Below are 22258 nucleotides of genomic sequence, written 5' to 3'. Positions count from 1 at the left end.
CCGCTTACTATGCGGGAACTGGTATTGGCTCTCTCCCGAGCCAGCTCTCTGTGTCTATTAGACAAAGTAGGGCTCGGCCTGCCCCCTGCTCACTCCTGGATGGCTGTGATTGAGCAGAGAGTCTCTTCTCTTGTGCACATCGCTGGACCAAGATAAAACTAAGATAAGTATAAGGGGGGGAGCTGCATGCAGAAGGTTTTTTTTACCTTAATGCAGAGAATGCATTGAAGTACAAAAATACTTTCTACCTTTAGAACTACTTTAAGGCTTCATTCACACCTGTTTGTTTTGTAGCTTAAAGCTCAAAGTCAAAACAAAAAAAATTCCATGTAATTAAAAGATGGTCATCAGGCTTGATGCCTACTGCTCCAAAAGCTACATGAGCTACTTTTAAGTAAGACTGAAGCATTTTTGCCCAAATAGATTTCAATGGGAACAACTTTCATTTCTCAAATGGAGCATTTTTTCCAGGCATATTTTAGGCATTTTTCAGCCTCCTAGTGCTTTCGATCGGCTAAAACAAAAAGACCTGAAGTTTGAATGCACAAGTAAATCTCTGAAATACACTTCTAAAACATTCATATACATGTGTCAAAAATCTTAAATTAAAAAAAAAACAGAAAACATCTGAAAATCATTCTGCTCAGATGTGAATTCAACCTAACAGTTTGAATCTTATTGGTGGAAAAAAACATGAAGTAACATAAAACTCCATGTTGATGATGTTTAGAGTGCAGTAAATATTAACCAATCAGATTAGGTTCGTTTTAACTAGACAAAGCAACCTATGATTCCAAATTCAATGTCACTGACTAATTGTCATCAATGAAACTCTCTTATTAAAGCATTTTTGATAATAGCCCTGCACCTATCATCTGTCTGAGATTCATTCTGTTGCCACTGAACCGACTTTATAATACTCAGGACTTGAAAAAGAGATTATATATTCTCTGCCACAAAGGGCATTTACAAAAACACAGCAGTGAATCAGAGGAACAAACGGGTTTCCTTTTATGGACTACTATGCTAAGACAAGCATTTACGCAGCATTGCCCACAAATAGCCAAACAGTTTGTGCCATCATTATTATGGTTGATTGCTTCTTATACTGAATAAGCTGCTTTAAACATTACTAAAAAGCTGTCAGGTGTGAAGCAGCATGGAACAGCTTGGGTACACACAAGACAAGCCAGATTAGTAACTAAAGAATTCTGTTATCATGAATCATGAAAGTTTCCTGGGATCCTAATAATAGCACAAACTTAGCTTTTACATAGTAATAACACTTAGAGTAATCCTAATATCACAGCACTTAAAGCAGAGTTCCAGTTCTTTTTTTTTCTTTTTTAATCACCCCCCCTGACAATCACAGCTTATTACATGCAAATTGGCATCAGCTGCATATGTTATTGGTTCTTTTGCATGTTTTTTTTTTACTTACTTACTACTCCTTCACCATCATGTACTCATCCATCTTTGCTGTGGGCATCTGAAGCCCAGCCACCGTTTCTTCCGGGATAGGGTGCAACTGGCTACCCAGCATGCACCTCCCGATCTCGCATCTGCGCAATGTGAAGACAGTGTGGCGCACTAGTTGGTTTGTAGATTGCCACAGCAATGGTGGTTTTGCCAGAAGTTCCCATCCTGTTGTCATTGCAACCTGTCAATCATCATGTCACTTCCTGTTTCCTAATAATGCAGATTTCACTATTAGGCGTCCCTAGGACTCCTGGGATAGATGACGTCGATATCCAAGAAACCCTAGGAAATTGCCTAATGATGAAATCACCTAGGTGGCCAAGACTGAATTAATAAAAATAAGGTATTTAGGGAAAAAATATACATATTGTAACATGTGGGGATTTTTAGCTCAGTGGTAGATGCATTTGTGATTGAGTTCACACCAGTCAGGAATTATTTTTCAGGGCTTGGTAGTCCACTTTTATTAACCACTTCCTGTCCGGCCCATGTATATAAACAGCCGGACGGTGGCAGTGCAGGGTCAGGTGACCGTTTATAAATGGCCTCCCCACCACCTGCTTGTGCGCACTCCCTGGGAGCGTGCAGCACCGCGATCCGGTGCCCGTTGTGTCCTCCGGACACAGTGGAACACCAATCATTGTACAGGATCTCTGTGTAAGGTCCCGATCATGTGATCACTGATTGGCCAATCAGTGATGACATGAAGAGTGGTAAGCAAGATGTCACTTCTGACATCATTACTTACTACGTGTGAAATCTGTGAATGATCACAGAGGTCACATGGTACAAGGCTATTCAAAACAGCCTTGTACCATGTGGCAAGCTGTGACCAATCACAGCTCACACAGTATTTCTCAATGGTTGAAAGAATGAAGCCAGAGAGAAGGAGAAATGATTGCTTTTACAGCCTTTATGGGTGTAAAAGCAATCAGTGTAAAAAAAAAATAATAATCTTCATAACCCCCCCACAAGTAGTACAGTGTCACTATGGTGACACTGCACTGCTAGGGTGACAGTATGTAAAGAAAAACATAAATAATAATATAAAAATAAAAATGTAAAAAGAAATTAGAAAAATTATAATTTTTGGTTATAAACTAATTTGAGTTATATTTTTTTTTACTAAAAAGATAACTGAATGAAGAAAGAATATTTATTTGCAAAATTGTAGAAGAAAAACACTTTTCAAAATTTTTGGACTTTTTCATTTATATAGCAAAAAAAAAAATAAAAATCTCAGTGGCTAACAAATACCACCAAAATAAAGTTTTATCTGTCTCAAAAAAAATGCTAAAAAATTCATATGGGTACAGTGTTGTACGACCGCCCAATTGTCATTCAAAGTGTGATAGTGCTGAAAGCTGAAAGTTGGCCTGGACAGGAAGGGGGTAAAAGTGTCCGGACTGGAAGTAGTTAAAAGAAAAAAAAAAAGGACAGTCCAAAACACAATGTTTCCCATGAATTGGTAATTCTCCACCAAAATATACACAATCCAAATGAAAATGCTAGCCCACCTGGCTACTCATCAGCAGCACTGCTGCTTTAGGTACTGGTCCCTCTGATTACAAGCTCTTCCAGGCACACAGCTTAGAGCTTCTCAGATACACACAGCTCCTCTGGCCTAGTCCTCAGGTCGTTAACCGTCTCTTGCAGACATTCCTACTCCTGCTGCCACATGCAGCCTCTCTGACTCCTGTAGGAGACCTTCTGTCTCTCTTGGGTGAAGCCCTGAGGTCGGGGGTGGACTGACAACTCATGGGGTCCCCAGGCAATAGGGGATCATGGGGCCCCTGTGTCCTTGCCCAAACTCAAAAAAGCCTATGAAAAAGGTACCAGGGGCATCTCATGGGGCCCCCTACAGTGCCCGAGTTTCCAAATGGTCAGTCTGCCCCTGCCTGAGGTATTCCTAAACCTCCATTATAAAGGCTGTGTGCAGCTGGGCACACACCCTGCTGTTCCTCCACAAAACCCGGACACCGAGTTGGAGATTCTATCCCAGCCAAGACACGATGGAATCTCCAAACTACGGAGCCCCTTCCAAGAATACCAAAACCTGGAGGAAACTGCAAAATCAGTTTTCTCCATTTAAAACCTATGCTCCCTAGTCTTGCACTCAGCAAAAGTGCAAACCCTGTGTCCTTTTGATTACCAATTTCACCATGACAGAGTCTCGTCCTGACAATATATATTGCTAAAAGAGACTGTTCAGAGGCGGGCATTGTGTTACAGGGAAGGTAAATAAATGGGTGGAAATCCGCTTTAATCATCCAAGTAAAATGTGAATTCAAACTATTCCAATTGCGTATCCAGTAAGTTTGTGTCAATTTGTTTTATAACTAGTTTTTTAAATTTGTTTTTATGTCATGACTCTTATGATTTTATATGTGGCTTTTTATGGCTCAGGAGGGGCTATATATGTCAAACTAAGAATAGCAATGGACATACAGGGGAGTGTGTTATACTTACACAGTTTGTATGGATAAAGCAAGTGTGATACACAGACTGTGCTGTGTGGTTTTAACATCTGGATTGGCATATACTAGCTTAGCAAGAGTACTGTCAACGGTTACCGCAGGGATATTTTACCACATTCCACCCAGCTTATAGTAAAAAAACAGCCGAATCTGAACACTTTTATCCCAGGAGGACATCACATGACGTTCTACCATTCGCGTACATAGTGTACGCCCTAGGTGGCAAGTAGGAGTATGATCTGTGACCTGCTGTGTTCACCGGACAAAGCTGAACACAGATTGTGACCAACCCTGGTACCACGTGATAGCTGTGGCCAATTACAGCTAACATAATAGTAAACATTGAATTGATGCCATTTATAAAAATGATTGCTTATATACAGTGATCATCACTCTAATCAGCAACCATAATGAAAAGAAAAAAATCCTGATCACCTCCCCATAGCAGTACAATGTCTTTATGGTGATACTGTACTGCTCTAGTCACAGTATGTAAAAAAAAATTGTAAAAAAAGAAAAAAAAAAGAATTGAAAAAAACAAAAGAAAATGTTTTAAAAAATTTATTTTTTTTAGCATACTGTCACCAGTCAGTGTCCCAATCACTGCCACATTAGTCATATGGTAATGCTGTACTGTTTAAAAAAAATTGTGAGAAAAAAATGTATTTAATTTCTTCATTTTCCAAAAAATTGTGACAAAATCACAAGTTCAAAAAACTTTCCAAAAAGGGATAATTTCGGTGGTATTTGTACTCTACTCACATTTTAGGGCCTCAGGAAATGAGATAGGCCATCGGTACATCAGACATGATCAATTTTCAAATATATATGTACCATAGATTGTAGTAACTTTCACACGTTTAGATGATAGACGCTGATTTGGGTTATTTTTACCAAAGAAATGTAGCATAATACATTTTGGCTTAAATGTATGAAATAGGATGATATACCTGCAAAATTTTATAACAGAAATAAAGAAAAATGTGTTATATTTTTTCAAAATTTTAGTATTTTTTATTTATATCTTTTAAAATTCAACTTGGATACAGTATAATTGACAATGACTACTTGAGTAATTGTCATTCAAAGTTTGACAGCGCTGAAATCTGAAAATTGGCCTGGGCAGGAAAGGAATGAAAGTGTCAGGTATTGAAGTGGTTAAGTAAATTTATACTTGCGATCCAGCCCACTCTCGAAAGATGTTGTTGTAATGACGAAACACATGGAGCTGGATAGTGTGTGTGTGGCAAGTGTAATCATTGGGAAGCCGGGAAGAGAGAAACAGTGCAGCTGCTTGTGTCGGAGACTCGGATCCCAGCATTGTTGGACTGCCTGCTTTCGTTGCTTTACATGCCTGACAGATGAGCTTTCATGTGATGTTTTTAATGTGAGTAGATATGAATTTTAATAAATCTGGAAAGTCTTTATGGGATTACACTATGTGGCACTTTGTTTGTCTTTACTGAGCTGCTAGTTAAACATCACCCAAAGCTGATGGAGGATACACAGTGAGGAGCCAAAAGCCAGAGGGTTGGTGTTTATCTAAAAAACAGATCACAAACATGTTGGCCTTACTTGAGAGAGTTGGGTAAATTGAGTTGGTAAGTGTATGTCCATTCAGAGGTGGTAGGCTGCAACAAGTGTTTACAGGTTGATTTAAGAGCACTTCAGTTTTGGAGTGAATGAGCACAAGAGAGGATTTACTGTTGTGGCACTCTGTTTGATCTTATATGGACACATTGGGGAAGATTTACTAAAACTGGAGAGTGCAAAATCTGGTGCAGCTCTGCATAGAAACCAATCAGCTTCCAGGTTTTATTGTCAAAGCTTGATTGAACGAGCAGAATTTAGAAACTGATTGGCTACTATGCACACCTACACCAGATTTTGAGTGCTCCAGTGTTAGTAAATCTCCCCCATTGTCCTAATTTCTTGGACACATTGTCTGTATAATTTGCTTGACACATTGTATAACTTACTGGATACACAATTTGAATGCTTTGAAGTCACATGTTTTACTTAGATGTAGCGCTGTGGTGACATTAGGATTAGCCTAATGCAGGCCATAGAAGATACGATTTTCTTTCCTTCCACCACAGGTGGGCTGTAGAAATGACTGAGATTCTAACCTTCTATAGCTGACGTGTTTTCACAGTTTTTTGGGGTTTCAGCTGCTGGGTAGTTTACATTTATGTGTTTACATTCTTTAATTTTTTGGTCAAGTACCTTTATTATATATATATATACCATATTTTTTGCTCCATAAGATGCACTTTTTCCTCCCATAAAATGGGGGGAAATGTCTGTGCGTCTTATGGAGCTGCCGGTCCGGTATTCCCTCCATCATCGCTGCCGCTCTTCTGTGCAGCAGAACCTGCTCCTCAGTCCTACCTGTTCCTCGATCCAGCGGTGTCTTCATCACTGTTGGTTTCACTAACAGTCTTCTCTCCCTGGCACTGGCAGGCTTCACAGCTTGCGGCTTCACAGCCGGGTGCCCACTGAGCATGCTCGAGAAGCCCTGCGCTTTGTGAATGGCCCTGTAGTCTTCTGGGACCTGTCACATATCCCAGAAGACTACGGGGAGAGAGGTGATCGCAGCGGAAGTGGGAGTGGGTACCTGACAAATTCAGGTACCCGCTCCCCAAAGGTCTGCAGTCACTCGTCATCTCCTGTACTATATCCGCAGTCTCTGGTCATCTCCTGTACTACGTCCGCAGTCTCTGGTCACCTCCTGTACTATGTCCGCAGTCTCTGGTCATCTCCTGTACTATGTTCGCAGTCTCTAGTCATCTCCTGTACTGTGTCCGCAGTCTCTGGTCACCTCCTGTACTATGTCCGCAGTCTCTGGTCACCTCCTGTACTATGCCCGCAGTCTCTGGTCATCAACTGTACTATGTCCGCAGTCTCTGGTCATCTCCTGTACTGTGTCTGCAGTCTCTGGTCATCTCTTGTACTATGTCCGCAGTCTCTGGTCACCTCCTGTACTATGCCCGCAGTCTCTGGTCATCAACTGTACTATGTCCGCAGTCTCTGGTCATCTCCTGTACTGTGTCTGCAGTCTCTGGTCATCTCCTGTACTATGTCCGCAGTCTCTGGTCATCTCCTGTACTGTGTCCGCAGTTTCTGGTCATCTCCGCTACTATGTCCGCAGTCTCTGGTCATCTCCTGTACTATGTCCGCAGTCTCTGGTCATCTCCTGTACTATGTCTGCAGTCTCTGGTCATCTCCTGTACTATGTCCGCAGTGTCTGGTCATCTCCTGTACTATGTCTGCAGTCTCTGGTCATCTCCTGTACTATGTCCGCAGTCTCTGGTCGTCTCCTGTACTATGTCCGCAGTCTCTGGTTGTCTCATGTAGTACATCTGCAGTCTCTGGTCATTTCCTGTACTATGTTCACAGTCTCTGGTCATTTCCTGTACTATGTCCGCAGTCTCTGGTCATCTCCTGTACTATGTCTGCAGTCTCTGGTCATCTCCTATAGTACATCTGCAGTCTCTGGTCATTTCCTGTACTATGTCTGCAGTCCATTGGTTCAGAATATTTTTTTTCTTGTTTTCCTCCTCTAAAACCTAGGTGCATCTTATGGCCAGGTGCGTCTTATGGAGCAAAAAATATGGTATATATATATATATATATATATATATATAGTACTGGCATGTACTGACAGCTAATTCTATTATAGCTAATATGGTGGGAGAAAAACCTTCAATGGTGGCCCGTAGGGCAGCCAATTTAAATGACCTACTAGTAAGATCAGAATATAGAAAACCAATTTCAAGTAACTGGCTAACTGAACAACCTACACTGTCTGGTATGTTTCCATGTGGGCATTACCAAATTTGCCCCCATGTGGATAAAACTAAGAACTTTCCAAACTCGGGGAGAACTAAATTTTACAATATTCGTAATTTTATTAACTGTTCTAGTTCCAAGGTCATATATATGATTGAATGTCCATGTAAAAAACTATATATAGGGAAAACAAAACGTCAATTAAGAATTCGCATTGGTGAACATCTTAGAGATATTAAATCTAAACATAAACCTAAAGAAAGTGGTAGAGAAAATCCATGAGCTCAACATTTCAAAGAAGTCTATAAAGGACGAATTGATGGCTTTGAGGTAAAAAGTATCTTTTCCCTGAACATCTCCCCAAGAATAGGTGATATTGACAAATTATTATTACAGAAAGAAACATTCTGGATATACACTCTTGAAACTTTGGTTCCAAAAGGTTTAAATACTGAACTTAATTTCAAGGTATTCTTGGATTGAAATTGAGTAATTCTGAATATTTGCCATGTTAACATAATTCTTCCATTAGGGTAGATAATTTATTCTTACTGATATAATGACATTTTTAATCTTTTTGAATGAGTCATGATGACTTTTGGTCACTAGGGGGAGCTGTGCATTATTCCCAATTAAGATACAGGGTATTTAAGCAGCCTTCACTGTTTCCTCCCTATTCTGAAGAAGTCTGCACTGATTGGCGGACGAAACACGATGACCAAACTGCTGGCGCTATATAAATCCTGTATAATAAATGTAACGTACTGACGTCATCACACCCGGAAGCAACCTCCCACGTGTACAACACCATGGACTGGTGAGAGCGGCCATGTTATTGCGCCATGCGATATGCCTCATGATCAGGCGGGAACTCTACATAACGAATACTCATGATATGAGGTTTGATCATTACCCTAATGGGAACTGTGTGAATAATCCACTCTATATCTACAACATGACAATCAAGTCTCAACGGGCTGAGTATTTATTTTCTGGGAAACGGCTAGGTCATTATCCAGTATAATGGTGGTGAGTGGGGTGCATTGTTAAAACATCGTTAAATGTTACTGCACACCTCATCTGAAGTTTTGCAATATTATTCTCAGCTTCACAATACATTTGCCATGATGTTTATCTGGAGGAATACCTAGAAGGGATAAAGATATCTACATATTTCCATGATATATGGAGGTTTAAACCACACACTATTCAAGCTATGAAGGAACATGGGGCAGTATGAATCTTTCAGCACTATATAATTCCATGGGAACTCCTTCCTGCAATCTACATATGGACATACTCATTTCTTTTTTCAACTTGCATTTTTTTGCAGTTCTCATGCATTCAAAGATAATGATTATGCATATCTAGCTATATACTTGGCTAATTTTTTGTCTTACCTCTATCATTGTATATACAGGATATATATGTGTATAACACAAAGCCTTGTGATAAATGGCTGAATTTTGGCTATCCTTGCTAATATACTGCTGTTTATCTCAACCAGTCAAAGTGAATACCACTAGGAATGTTCAATGTTGCAATCCAGATTGCTTGTCTTTCATTGTTTTTAATGTGTATTCAGTGATTGTATATGTCACCATCCATAGATATTACCTTTTCTCCCAAAAGGAATAATAAAAATATGTGATTTTACATATAAGCTACATTGCTTGGGTGTTTATTACCTACTTTGGTGGTTGGCTCAGGGCAACTACTACTTCTTTTTGTTATATATTTTTTGGTTTATACCCACACCTTTAAATAGGTGCGAGCTTTGAGCTTAATAAATAGGCTACCCCGCCTAAAACATTAAAGTGCTACATCTCTATTTCTAAATCTTTGCCCATATAAGCCCACACTAAAATGGCTGCTGGATCGGCCTGACGAAGGAGTGAGCATGCTCTGAATGCGTGCCATCTTGGAAACCCAGTCCATGCAGTGACATCATCCCTGTGAGCCTCCCTGTGTCCCTCTGCTACTCCCCAAGCCCTGGATACCACTGGAGCAGTGGGAAAACACCCAGAGCGTGGACAAAGGACCTGATGCTCCCACTCTACCTCCATTACTTGACATGCCTACCTGTGAGTGCAAATTTACCATTAAATCTGCCTGATTTTAACCGTCTACACTTAGAGTGGCTCTGCTGTCTCTCTTCTGTATATAAAGAAAATGCAGATTTTATGATACACTGTACATATGGTTATTGGTACCCTACAAAAACCCATGTTTTAAATCTTTTGCAGTAAACTGCAAGTTTGGTAAAACATGGATCAAAATTCAGCCTGTTGAGCAGGGACCAGATGAATTTTGATCCCTATATAGCCACTGTGGTTGAGCGGAAATCGATCTACTGATCAACAGCTCTGCTGAAAAAAAAAGCTGCTTTATCAGCGCTACAGGCTATAGCCTGCAGCTCTGATCTGTGTATTCTGATGGCGGGAAAGTCTCCCCACTGACAGAATACAAAGACAAAGCAGGGAGGATTCCCCCACCCATCTTGAAAGTGTTAATGAAGGAAAAGGGTCAGGTTTTTTTTTTTGTACAACCCACTGGTTGAATGAAAAACACTGACTCATCTATGGCCAGCCTTACTCCCTGTCTGATCACTCTGCTGATTTCCTATTCTTTGAAATGCTTTTTGTAACTAACCATTCTGAAAGCATAACAGATGTATTGTGTACTTACTGGTCAGCTTTCTTCGAAAATCTCATAATTAAGCCATCGATACAAACTAAGCAAAGTAATGTCTCTTTACATGGACACTTTACACCTTCTCAATTTTATCTTCTTACCTAGTGCAGCCAGTGTATTCCATCGGGTAAGCACTTTCTGAATCTAGGCATAATGTTTCTGAATTGTGATGGATGATTCCAGACGAAGTGAAAATTCCAGGAGGGATTACTCTGTCAGAGAAAAATGCATTTATTTAACTAGATACTGCCAAATCTATATGCTTAAATTAAAGCCAAAAGAGAAAAAAACTCTACAGCATCTGTAAACTTACTTACCTGTAATGAAGTATGTCCCATTTCATGCAGACGGATGAATCCTGTGTAAATGTTGTGGGCAGGGATTCCTGTCCTCCTCCTACTAGAGAACTTCAGGTGCTGCAATGGATAGCGATGGTTCGATAGTCCTTTGTGAAGCTTTAGTGAACAAACTCCAATCAGAGACCCACCCCCTTATCCCTCCTTCAGAAAAGTTGTACATTGAATGCAACACAATTTCTGAATGAGGGATAATTTGATGAATCACTAGATTCCCTTTCCCCAATTAAGGATTACAATATGTGCATTGTGCACTGTGAAACGACTTTTCCCAATGAAGGAGGAGGGGTGGGTCCTCCTCAAGAGTTTCTTTGCTGGACCTTTACAGAAGACTAATAACTTTACTCGAAACTATTAACCCCCACAGCAGCAGGAAGAGGACTGGACACCTCTGCAGGGAAGATTTATACAGGATCAATCTGCCTGGATGTGTTGGACATACTCCATTGCAGGTATATTAGGTTACTAAAGGTTTAGAGAGGTTTTTCAGCTTTAAGTGTTTTTTTTATAGCTACCTCCTCTAAATAAAATAAACTCATGTATATTTGCTGCTGTATACTACTGAGGGTTGCATTTTCTGGCATTGAGAGTGTAACAGAGGTGTGGGTGGAACTGAAAATGTGGAGAGAGACAGTATAATTTAGGGATCCTTGGCACAAGGGTTTCTGTATTAAGGGGTTCAGCAAACAGAGTTAGGCAAGCGTAGGTCCCCAGGGAAACAATCTGGGTATAACTGTGTGATCAGGGCACGATTACAGGGCAGTATGCAGCCACCCAAAGGGGTAAGTCCAATGCAATAAAGCTGCAGTGCCACTTTTCTGATGATGTTTTTATTTATTTATTTCAAGTACTTATATAGCACCGTCAATTTACGCAGCGCTTTACATATATATATATTGTACATTCACATCAGTCCCTAACCCTCAAGGGGTGTACAATCTAAGGTCCCTAACTCACATTCATACATACACATACTAGGGCCAATTTAGACAGGATCCAATTAACCTAGCAGCATGTCTTTGGAGTGTGGGAGAAAACTGGAGTACCCGGAGGAAACCCATGCAGGCACAGGGAGAACAGGCAAACTCCAGGCAGGTGGTGCTGTGGTTGGGATTTGAACCAGCGACCCTAGTACTGCCATGCAGAAGTGCTAACCACTTAGCCACTGTGCTGCCCATTTTAGAAGGTGTTATTAAACATCTCATGCACTCGGAGAGCACAGACCATGAAGCATCGTAATATCATTATCCTATCCAAGTACAATATTGTCTCAATGAAACACAATCACTTTTCTGGTGATAATTCTTCTTGTTAATGTGTTGCAACAAATTCATGAAGCATCTGTGACACTTTTGGTTCTGGAAGCAACTTGTGCAACAAATTTATGGAGTTCGAAAATGCGCCACTTTTACATTGCCTGTGCCAAATTCAAAATAAAATACAGACAGTTCATGTCTTACAAAAGTTGAGCTAATTAAGACTAACTCTCTTATGGCATACAGAGAGAGGCCTTGGCACAGACAGATTATACAAAAGTGTCTTGTGTGCAGTCTAAAAGTGACACAGCATGCGCCAAATTCAAGTACTAGACAGATTCATGAATTGGCACGCTGCGCCATGTTTAGAATGCACATGAGACACTTTTGCAAAGTCTGTCTGCACCAGTTTTTATGAATCCCAGGGATTGAGTTCAACCTGCACTTGTAAGCTGTCGTACAGTGCCTTGAAAAAAGCATTCATACCCCGTGACATTGTCATGTTACAACCAAAAACGTCATGTATTTAGGGGGGCTGAATACAAATGCTTGCCACACTTTTCAGATATTCATTTACAAAAAAATTTGAAAACCATTTATAATTTTCCTTCCACTTCACAATTACGCGCCACTTTGTGTTGGTCTATCACATAAAATCCCAATAAAATACATTTACGGTTTTGGTTGTAACATGACAAAATGTGGAAAATTTCAAGGGTATAAATACTTTTTCAAGGCACTGTGACATTCAGTTAATTATTATAATCATTATGCAGGACTTACTGTATATAGCACCAACAGTTTGCAGAACACTAATTAGATAATTTGCTATAGGCAGTCTAGTCCCAGGGTGCTTTTTTTTGCCTTAACGAGTCACCACAAATATTTTTTCTCAATATATTCATGGATATATATATATATATATACACACAGGGTGGACTGACCATTTGGAAACTCGGGCACTGCCCGAGGGCCCAGGGTCAGTAGGGGGCCCCATGAGATGCCCCGGGTACCTTTCTCATAGGCTTTTTTGAGTTTGGGCAAGGACACAGGGGCCTCATGATCACCTATTGCCCAGGGGCCCCATGAGTTGTCAGTCCTCCCCTGTATATATATATATATATATATATATATATATATACACACACACACTGTATGTCTTATTTTTTCATAGACTAGCATAGAACTGCCTAATGCCTTGACATGTCATGCAGCACATATATTTGCGTAGAAACATGCTTGGCTAAGAGTACAGAATGAAACACTGTCTGCACCTGTTCTCTTCTCCTAGAGAGACTGAGCTCTTTAGGAACTGACCATATAACTATCTAGTAGCCTTACTGCTGCCTGCAGGCTTGACTGAGACTATTCTCATGTGCATCAACAGTACAACTAGGCCCCAACTCTAACCAGCTGAAGAGTTAGTGCCAAAGACTGTACGTTTACAGCTGCTACACAGAGACCTTCACCTATTGCTTATGCTAGCAGGTACCTCTCAGGGGACATTGCACCATATCCTAGCCATTCTCCTATAGTGCACTCTAGGCTAATTATAGTATTATTATTCACATTGCAGTTACTGCTTACAATACATGAACTGTTTATTGCTGAATTTGCTGATTCGTGAGTTAATCCCGGTTTAGTGGTACAGAAATCTATTCTAAATTACCTTGGCATAGTGATTATACTGTCTAGTGGATTATATCTGAAACTACCTTCTGTATGTTCATTTATGCTCAAAACACCATTTACTTTAACCTGTAGCAATACATGGAGTTCATTTACCACTAAATAGTCTTGTGTCTATTCCCTGGTGCTAATTTCCAACTGAGTTAAAGGTATCTATACTTGTGTTATAAATGTTTTCAGTGACTTCCATTCAACCAGGTGTGTCAGAGTGTCTAAGGTTACTCCTGGCATCAAGGCACAGAACACAAAACCCAAGTTACCAAGAGGCTCCTGTGGGGGTATTGCTACTTTGCAAGCATGTAAGAGCCCTTCCAATGATTTGTTTTTCTTTAGGGTTTATGCTTTTGATATCCTTTGCTGGGATACACAACAAGGTGGCTCTGATTTTGCAGTAAAGAGAGTAAGAGCAAGGAGGTGTTTTTAGACCAGGAAGTTGAAGTAACAATTAAAGTAGGGTTAGCATACTATGGGGTCTCTTTTGTCCTCTGGGGGTTTTACTAGCTTCTTGTGATGTAGTAGTTTAATACCCTACCAGCCTAGAAGTGTGGCATATTTCAACATACTCCTCCTAGCAAGCTCCATGCCCTTTATGTGGTGTGGAAGTGAAGAGTAGACACATCTCAAGCCTGCTTTAAAAGATCTATCCAGAATTGGATTCTGAAATATTTGAAGTTGATAAAAATGAAAATGCTTACCTTCAGTAAACCACCAGCTCTACTTTTGCATGAATTAATGTGTCCTGTGCTGCTGTCAATTTAAAAGAAATTGTCACAATTCAAAGAGTGTTATGAATACGAGTTCAATGTACCCAGAGATGACTGAGCTTTTATGCGATCAGTTAGTACGGGATATGTTTTGACAGAATTGCAGTCTGTAAAGAAAATGGAGAATTCCCCTTTGTAAGGTCTATAGAGACAGAGTAAGCATCAGTTAAAAAGACTGAGAATAAAGAGTTTAGATCAATGAGATGAAAACTGTATCCTGTGATTTCCTAGTCTTTTTAGGTCTCAGCAGAGTGGGTGCACAGCTGTGAGTACATATTAAGACATTTAACAGCAGGTATATGAATATATATATATATATATATATATATATATATATATATACACATATCATTTTCACCCTTCTTCTCTAGTACCTCCTCGCACACTATAAGTGGCTCCACCTCTTTTAGTTGCAGTGCACATCTAGTGGGGGTGTCGGCATCCACACTGCAACCCGGGTACCTGCATCTCCCCTGTCCCCAGCTTGCACTCAGTGGGAGCTGCTCAGGAGATCAGATCTGTGTAGGGAACCAGAGGCCAGAGGTGGTGGAACAGAGTTCCACCATGTTCCAGTCCAGCTGTAAAAATCCCTGTTTGTGTGTGTAAATATATAAACATATATATATATATATATGTATGTATATATATATATAAATATATATATTTATGGCGGGGTTTTTTTTTCATGGCAGCCAGTGTTTATCGTGGCTACATTACATGGAGAAGTCGCTAATCCTTGCCCCCTACATGCATATAACATTTTTAAATAACACAGTTATTTTCAATGCATACCTTTTTTTAGACTTTAGGATGTCATCACTGGTTTTGTGTGCTTTTCTATGCAATGCAGGCAGATCATGGCTAGTGGGGAGGGGCTGGCAAGGTGCTGTACATAGCTTCCAGAAAACATCACAGCACCAAGCCTCAGTAAATCTTTCAAGGGCCCTCAGCCCTGATGCAAGCAGTGGACTGGAGTTCTGCAAATATCCAAATGCATAAGTGGATGTCATTCTGAAGGATTGGATGTTCTTAGTTTGACTGTATTTCCATGCAGACTGCCATAGGCAATGCCCACACATTAGAAGTAGATTTACTAACACTAGAGCACTCTGAATCTGGCACAGTTGTGCATGGTACCCAATCAGTTTCCATCTTCAGTTTGTTCAATTAAGCTTTGACAATAAAACCTGGAAGGTGATTTGTTTCAATGCAGAGCTGCACCAGATTTTGCACCATGCATTTTTAGTAAATAACCCCCCATAGTGCTGAACCTCCAGGAATGAAAGAACTGAATTCCAGTAAATAAAAGGGGTGGGCCAGCAACAGTGAGATTAAGAAGGAAAGGGCTAGACTCCCCCACGGGTGTCAAACTGGCGGCCCTCCAGCTGTTGCCAAACTACAAGTCCCATGAGGCATTGCAAGATTGACAGTTATAAGCATGAAGCTCAAAGGCAGAGGAATGGTGGGACTTGTAGTTTGGCAACAGCTGGAGGGCCGCCAGTTTGACACCCTTGGGCTAGAGGATGCTGGAGTTTCTCAAGCCAGGAAATGAGACTACATAAAGTGAAACAATAATACACAAAATACAAATGTAAAAAATTTACCTGTGAACTATAACAAATAATAGATAAGAGACAGAATGAGAAAAGGTGATAACAAGGGGCCAAAACTTTATTATTATTTTTTTTAATTTACACATAACAGTAATTCACGAATGAAGGCTGCAATAGCAGCTTTCATTTACAAATGCATAAAGATCAGGCTAGCTCTGCAGTTTATTCAGTGTAAACAGAGAACTCCGCTGTCACTTTAACCTCCCTGGCGGTATTCCCGAGTGTAGCTCAGGGTAAAGTTTCAGCACCACAAGTGGTAACCCCGAGCTACACTTGGGCTTACCATGCCTCGCTGCTCCGGGATCCCTTGATCACTTACCTTGTCATACGCTCCCGCGATGTCCCTCCTGCAGTGTCCCCGGCAATGTAATCCGGTGGATGCCGGCATCTGTCATCTGGGTTCCGTCCCCTGCGAGTGTTGGGACGTACGGGGGATGGAATGGCGGAAAATTTGAAAATGACAAAAAGTGACATTCACTAAAATCACTAAAATCACATAGTAAAACATTACTGTATCAAACCATTTCACATACATTTTGTCCCTAGTGCTTTGTCCTGTGCCCTGCCTGCATTTTGACTGTTCTTTCTGCCTGGAAAGTTAGAAAAGTCCATGGCGTCCAAAAAGCGTCCCTTTAGGTCAAAAGCGGTTTTAGACCAGCTAGAGAACAGCGATAGTAAATCAAAACCACTTGCAGAATTGAGAGATAATGATTCGTGGCGAAATTCGTCATCAGACACTGAATACGATTTTGCGACTTTGCTCAGTGATGTGCGAACTTGGCATTATATTTCAAATTTCAGTGTTTTTTCTTTGTATATATTATTGAATTATATTTTTTATTATTATATTATTTTTTTAAATTATTATTTATTAAATTATAATTTATGATTTCGTGTTTCAAGTTTTATCCTACCCGGGATGTTTAATAGACTCTTGTTCAGACAGATTTCAGTGAGTTATTCCTAAAAATTACAGGCCTACAATAAAAAAAATACATATTTCCATGCAAAAAAATGTACCGCTTTGAGCACAGAAATATGAACATAATCAGACCACTAGGGAGGTTAATGGCTGTTCCACTGTGCTCTGTTTATCAGCTATTGCTATCAGCCTTCCTGGTACAAAGCAGGGCAGCTGTCATACTGACAATGGAGCTCTACTGATTACATTGCTTGAGCTGCTGTCCAAATGTAATCTGCAGCACTGAGCCTTCAGCTGAGCTGCACTGAACTCAATTGTAAGTAGAATAAAGACTTAGCTCCCTTCTTACTCTGAATGCATACATTTTCTATTTTTACTTATTTAGATTTAATTATTGGTTTTCAGTTTATAATACATAACTTTAGTGCAACAGAATTAATACATAGGATGTAAAATAAAATGGTTGTACTTATCGTAAAATTTTGAGTCCATTTGGGATACCTAAACATTAGGAGTTCTTGAACAATAAAGTTGTGCAGCTGCCTACAGAAAGGTGAGACACAGGCGAACAAAAAACAGCCCTATATACCTCTGCCTCCAACCATGCTTCAATTCCTTCCTGCATTCTACCAATGGACACTCATTTCTTTTTTCTTATTGCATTTTTTTGCAGTTCTTACACATTCTATGATCATGATCATGCATATATAGCTATATACTTAGATATTTTTGTGTCTCACTGCTATCATTGTATATGCAGGATATAAATGTGTATAACATAAAGCCTTGTGATAAACGGCTGAATTTTGACTAATTTTGCTAAAATGCTGCTGTATATCTCAAACCAGTCAAAGTGAATACCACTAGAAATACCTAATGTGCAGTCCGGATTGCTTGTTTTTAATGAGTATTCAGTGATTGTTTTATGTCACTATCTACGGATATTACCTTTTCTCCCAAAATGGAATAATAAAAATGTGATTTTACATATAAGCAACATTGCTTGGGTGTTTATTACCTATTTTGGTAGTTGGTTTATGGTAACTACTACTTCTTTTTTTTGCTATGTAGTGCAAGGGCCTGCCTAATTGGATACAATTGAAAGTGTTGTTTGGGTTTGACCTCATATTATACAGTTTTTGGTAAGTCTAAAGCAACATTCTCAAGAAAATTGTATACTGTATAGCTAGTCTTATGCAGGTCATAGATGGGTCGAAAATCGGCCGGTCTTTCGGCCGAAAAAAAAATCAGACGTTATTGGTTAATTGGTCGGCCGTTTTTCTGGATTTTGTCAGATTTTTTTGATCGGTAAAGTTGGAAAAAAATCGGCTGATTTTGCCGATCGTCCGAATTTCGCGATGATGGGCAAATCGGTCGATCTTTTTACCGATAAAAAAATCTGCGCATGAGCCATGATCTGCAAGAAAAAGAAGAAGAAAAAGAAAAAAAAGAAGACGAGGAAGAGGAAGAAGTAGAAGAAGAGAAAGAAGAAGACGAGAAAGAAGAAGAAGAAGCAGAGAAAGAGGAAGAAGAGAAAGAAGAAGATGAAGAAGAGAAAGAAGAAGAAGAGAAAGAAGAATTAGAAGACGAAGAAGAGAAGGAGGAAGAAGCAGAAGATGAGAAAGAAGAGAAAGAAGAAGAAGAGAAGGAGGAAGAAGCAGAAGATGAGAAAAAAGAAGAAGAGAAAGAAGAAGAGAAAGAAGAAGAAGAGAAGGAAGAAGAAGAAGAAGAAGAGAAGGAAGAAGAAGAGAAGGAAGAAGAAGAAGAAGAAGAGAAAGAAGAAGAAGAGGAAGAAGAAGAAGAGAGAAGAATTCCAGTCCGCTATTATATTTGACATTAAAAAGTATTGTGGTTGCAACAATGTATCTATTTGTATCCGAAAAACATCTGTATCCGAAATGAATACAAATAGATACAATGTTGCAACCGCAATACTTTTTAATGTCAAATATAATAGTGGGGCTCTCTGCAGGGACAGAAGTAATTAAATGCAGGCCGTAGACGGGAAGAAAATCAGCCGATTTTTTTTTACTGTTGGTGGTAACGTCGGCCTATTGAACGACCGATTTTTCGTTTTTTTGTTAAAAAACCAGCCGGTTTTCTCCCCATCTATGGCCTGCAATAGTTCACCTTTTCGGGCAGATTTCACTTTTCATATTAAATTGACCTGTTTCTGATAAGAATATGAGTATAATTGTTTTCTACACGGGGAGAGTATGGGTGGAATATCATGGTAAAACATGTCTAGGAACACATTTGATCTGTTTCTGAAAGAATTTGAGAATAGTTATTTTTCTACATGGGGATTATGGGTAGATTATTGTGGGTAAACATGCCTAGGAACACATTTAAGTTGTTTCTGTTAAGAATATAACAATAGCTATTTTTCTACATGAGGATAATGGGTGGAATATTCTTGGATACACATGCCAAGGACCACATTTGACCTTTTTCTGATAAGATTATGGGAATAGTTATTTTTCTTCATGGGGATTATGGGTGGAATATAATGGTTAAACATGCCTAGGAACACATTTGATGTGTTTCTGATAAGAATATGAGAAGTTATTTTTCTACATAGGAATTATGGGTGGAATATCATCGTTACACATCCCACGTAATGCATTTGACATGTTTCTGATCAGAATATGGGTATAGGTATTTTTCTACATGGGTATTATGGGTGGATTAGTGTGGTTAAACATGCCTAGGAACACATTTGACATGTTTCTGATAAGAATATGAGAAAAGTTATTTTTTTACATGGGGATTATGGGTGGATTATTGTGGATACACGTGCCAAGTACCATATTTGACCTGTTTCTGAAAAGAATATGGGTATAGTTATTTTTCCACATGGGGATTATGGGTGGAATATCATGGTTAAACATGCCAAGAAACACATTTGACCTGTTTCTGTTAAGAATACGAGAATAGTTATTTATCTATGTGGGATTATGAGTGCATTTTTGTGGATACACATGTAAAGGACCATATTTGACCTTTTTCTGAAATGAACATGAGTATAGTTATATTTCTACATGGGGATTATGGGTGGAATATCATGGTTAAACATGCCAAGGAACACATTTGACCTGTCTCTGATAAAATTATTATGATAATAGTTATTTTACTACATGGGGATTGTGGGTAAATTAATGTGTTTAAACATGTGTATGCAAGGGTACAATCCAAACCCACACATTCCTGCATTAAAAGTGGCTGTGTGTATAGGTGGGTGCTGCAGCAACCGTCGGCTGGATCCGAACAGAATCAGCAGGGGAGAATGTCACCAGTACACCAAGGATCACCAATATGGGTCCAAAAGTTTTAATGAACGATCACATAGTTACAGCAAGGCAACGTTTCAGAGTCTCGCAGAACCCCTTCATCAGGCATGTCACATGTGACATCACCGCTCTGTGGATTGGTGAATAGCAATTCACCAATGGACCGGAACTGTCAGGAGGTCTCCAGTGTCCACAGACATGCAGATTGTGGTGCCTATTACAAGGCAATCAATCAGCTAGTGGAAACCTTCACATATACAGTACACATGTACAGCCATAAACACATGCGTCAGGGGCACCTAAGCATGAAACCATTGTTTGCAATACATGTTACATTTTTGCCTCGCATGCCGAAGGCAGAGCAATATTTCCAGCACCAGACCTGCTCAACTGCTAAACTGATGACCTATTGAGGGTTTTGGAAAATATAGGCTACTGAAGTTTGTTGGCATTTATCAGGTACAGGGGCGGACTGACCATTCAGAAACTCGGGCACTGCCCGAGGGCCCAGGGTCAGTAAGGGGCCCCATGAGATGCCCCTGATACCTTTCATAGGTTATTTTGGGTGTGGTGTGAGTGTGGGCGAGAACACAGATGCCCCATTATCCCCTATTGCCCGGGGGCCCCATGAGTTGTCAGTCCACCCCAATCCAAATGAAAATGCTAGCCCACCTGGCTACTCATCAGCAGCACTGCTGCTTTAGGTACTGGTCCCTCTGATTACAAGCTCTTCCAGGCACACAGCTTAGAGCTTCTCAGATACACACAGCTCCTCTGGCCTAGTCCTCAGGTCGTTAACCGTCTCTTGCAGACATTCCTACTCCTGCTGCCACATGCAGCCTCTCTGACTCCTGTAGGAGACCTTCTGTCTCTCTTCAGCGGAGCCCTGAGGTATTCCTAAACCTCCATTATAAAGGCTGTGTGCAGCTGGGCACACACCCTGCTGTTCCTCCACAAAACCCACACAATGAGTTAGAGATTCTATCCCAGCCAAGACACGATGGAATCTCCAAACTACGGAGCCCCTTTCCAAGAATACCAAAACCTGGAGGAAACTGCAAAATCAGTTTTCTACATTTAAAACCTATGCACCCTAGTCTTGCACTCAGCAAAAGTGCAAACCCTGTGTCCTTTTGATTACCAATTTCACCATGACAGAGTCTCGTCCTGACAATATATATTGCTAAAAGAGACTGTTCAGAGGCAGGCATTGTGTTACAGGGAAGGTAAATAAATGGGTGGAAATCCGCTTTAATCATCCAAGTAAAATGTGAATTCAAACTATTCAAATTGCGTATCCAGTAAGTTTGTGTCAATTTGTTTTATAATTAGTTTTTTAAATTTGTTTTTATGTCATGACTCTTATGATTTTATATGTGGCTTTTTATGGCTCAGGAGGGGATATATATGTCAAACTAAGAATAGCAATGGACATACAGGGGAGTGTGTTATACTTACATAGATAAAGCAAGTGTGATACACAGACTGTGCTGTTTGGTTTTAACAGCTGGATTGGCATATACTAGCTTGGCAAGAGTACTGTCAACTGTTATCGCAGGGATATTTTACCACATTCCGCCCAGCTTATTGTAAAAAAACGGCCGAATCTGAACACTTTTATCCCAAGAGGACATCCCTGATCAGGTACACGCAAATTTAAGGTTTGACATATTGGGTATCTATTTACTTGGTGCAACCTCATCTTTTATATTTTGCAAAAAAAAACCCATGTGTTATTTATTCTGTTTCTGTGCTCTAAAATTAAAGAATAAATCTGGGCAAAATTATTATTTTCGCATGCAGTGGGGCTGTCCTTGCACTGCATGGGTTAAATACTCATTTTTGTCTAGGGGCTCAGAAAAATAAAAATATACTTACCTAATTGACAGATCCCCTGAGTGCAAGACCGGTCCCCACTGCTCCTGC

General features: G+C 40.0%; 1 long non-coding RNA gene across 1 annotated transcript in view; it reads right to left on the bottom strand.

The window, feature by feature from the left end:
• Positions 1-22258, bottom strand: part of LOC149464748 (uncharacterized) — a 150331-nt gene that overhangs the window by 105102 nt on the left and 22971 nt on the right. The window contains exon 2 of the long non-coding RNA XR_016312291.1: positions 10544-10654. This is a non-coding gene — a long non-coding RNA (uncharacterized LOC149464748). The remainder of the gene's footprint in view (positions 1-10543; positions 10655-22258) is intronic.

This window comes from Staurois parvus, unplaced genomic scaffold (genome assembly GCF_062004578.1).
Source record: "Staurois parvus isolate SC_StPar_1 unplaced genomic scaffold, SC_StPar_1.0 ptg000147l, whole genome shotgun sequence".
Taxonomy (NCBI): domain Eukaryota; kingdom Metazoa; phylum Chordata; class Amphibia; order Anura; family Ranidae; genus Staurois; species Staurois parvus.
The sequence above is the reverse complement of the archived record's forward strand: the minus strand, read 5'-3'. Positions and strand labels throughout refer to the sequence as shown.